This window comes from Macrobrachium nipponense, chromosome 14 (assembly GCF_015104395.2).
Source record: "Macrobrachium nipponense isolate FS-2020 chromosome 14, ASM1510439v2, whole genome shotgun sequence".
Classification (NCBI taxonomy): domain Eukaryota; kingdom Metazoa; phylum Arthropoda; class Malacostraca; order Decapoda; family Palaemonidae; genus Macrobrachium; species Macrobrachium nipponense.
Window position 1 is genome coordinate 54,686,875 of NC_087207.1, and position 2,500 is coordinate 54,689,374.

General features: G+C 29.7%; 1 long non-coding RNA gene across 1 annotated transcript in view; it reads left to right on the plus strand.

Annotated features, from left to right (window-relative positions):
* LOC135226513 (uncharacterized) overlaps positions 1-2,500 on the plus strand; it is a 7,267-nt gene that overhangs the window by 1,835 nt on the left and 2,932 nt on the right. Inside the window, exon 2 of the long non-coding RNA XR_010317240.1 lies at positions 903-1,019. This is a non-coding gene — a long non-coding RNA (uncharacterized LOC135226513). The remainder of the gene's footprint in view (positions 1-902; positions 1,020-2,500) is intronic.

Genomic DNA, 2,500 nt, shown 5'->3' on the forward strand with positions numbered 1-2,500 from the left:
ACTTACGGATTATTATTACTAGAGAGGTTGATCCACTGCTAGACGACAGTTTGGTGTACGCTTCTGCAAACGGGAAAAATATGCCAGTGCAGATTGAAAAGTCTACGGAATATAAACATAATGTTTCAAAAGTTCCTTTCCTTTATAGTAATCTTTGTTGAAGACTAATTTGTATTTTAAAAAACGGCAACATTTATAATCACTGCGAGAAAGATGGCAATTGATGAAATATCTACGATATGAAATTATTTTATACAGATGGCAATTCATATTGTATCTATGAAATGAATTATTTTATACGGAGCAATATCCAAGAAGTAAAATTATTTTATGCAGATGACAACTAATACAACATCTATTAAATGAAATGACTTTATTCAGATTGCAAATATTACAATATTTGTGAAGTAAAAATATTTTATAGATGTGTAAATTAATACAAGTTCATATGAAATAATGTTATTTATACAAATGACAAATAATACAATAAAACTATTTTATTCAGGTTGAAATAAATATAACTCAAGTAATGAAATTACTTTATAGTAATTTAAATTTATACAATATCTATGATTTTGTTCATACTGCAGTATCTGTGAAATTAAATCATTATATACAGATGGCAATTAATGCAATATCTGCGAAATAAAAAATTTTTATACAGATGGCAACCAATCCAATATCTGCGAAATAAAATCATTTTCTGCAGATGCAAGTAATGCCACATTTACGAAAAGAAAGGATTTTATAAAGACGGGAACTAATGCCGTGTCTGCGAAATAAAATTATCTTATACAGATAGCAACTATAACAGTGCCTGAGATATAAAATAATTTTATGCAGAGGGCAACATTGATATATTTTTTTTCTGTACAAAAAAAAAAAAAATTCTCTCTTTTCAGATGCAGTCTGTCACCCTCATTTTCGCCGTCCTCCTCATCGTTGGAGTTATAGTGTCTGTGGAACCACAGTTCTACAGACTTCCTTTCTACGCTTCCAGAAGTGTCTTTCCCAAGAGGGTAAGCTAAGATTTGCAGTACATGCTTTTGCTTATTCGGGGAGTAAGCCCTACAGACTACTTTGCTGTTTCTGGGGGGTTAGGAATGCCTTAAAAATCTGAAAAAAGATGTTTCGCGTCGAGTTAAAGATACAAGAATCTTAGGATAGAATATTTCTGCTTTTTTTATCAGATTGCAAAAAATGTAAAAAAAATAGATAATGGGCGTGTTAAACAGTACAGAAATATTATTTCTAATAAAATATAACTTATTTATTTCAATTTTCGTTGGTGAAACAACGCTCTATAAAACCGTAGATGTTAGCATGCGCTGCGAGTAAGCTGGAGGTCGGATCAGGCATTGTTTACTTTTAATATAAGCAACATTTTTCGTTTATTACTTTGACTTTTTCTGAACAAGAAATTCGAGTCCTGAAAGGGCCTTCTTTTGTAGCAATGTTCCATCACTCTGATTTTTTTTCTCTCTCATTCAGTCAATATTTGCATCCTTAGATTTTCTTATTTTCTTATTATGATTTCGTAACTTTGACTTTCTTAGTCCATCAGTCAATTTCATGTCCTTAAGTCATTTCATTGTATCGTAACTTTAATTACCTTTCTCGCTCCGTCAGTTTTGCACAATTTGTCATTGTATATATTTTTTAAATTATTGTTTTGTAATTAATTGTTTTCATTATTGTATCGTAACATGAATTTTTTTTATTATTCAGTCAATTTTGTCCTTTTAAAAATTTCTTTTTATTGTTTCCTAACTGCGATTTTCGCCCTCATTCAGTCAGTTTTGTGTCATTCACTGTCTTGTTGTTTCGTAACTTTAATTTTTTCCTCGGGGAATTTGGTCTCCTTAACTTTTTTATTCTTGTATCGTAATTTTAAGTTTTTCCTCTATCAATTTTGGCTCCTTCATTTTTTTATCATTGTATCGTAATTTTAATTTTTGCTTAATTCGATTTTGACTCCTTAGTTGTTATTATTGTATTTTAACATTTATTTTTTCCTCATTCAATTTTGCGCCCTTAATTGTTCTCGTTATCAAATCGTAACTTTAATATTCTTTGCAACTCAGTCAATTTTGCCTCCTTCAGTTTTCTTATCATCGGAAACTTCTTCCACAAAATATATTTCTCGCCTGAAAAATAAAAAATGCATGTTTTAAAATTCATATATACTTTCTTTAAAATTCGTATTCATAATGAATTTCTATTCCTGCCCCTTGGCAATAATGATTGATATACTTGATTCTCAATGCAATCTGTGTTTAGACCATCTTACAAATTCTGTTGAAAACTCTTAATCAATTTAGAATGAAAGAAAATCAACCCAAAATTCAGTCTTAAGAGATAACTATAATCTGCTTACTTTGCTGAAATGTCAAGAACAAATTATAAGGACTAGATAAATTTATTCGAACCTAAACTCAAATAAAATGTCAGATAACGAATCGGTACAAATGAATTCAGTTAAACTTTCTCTAGAAAATGG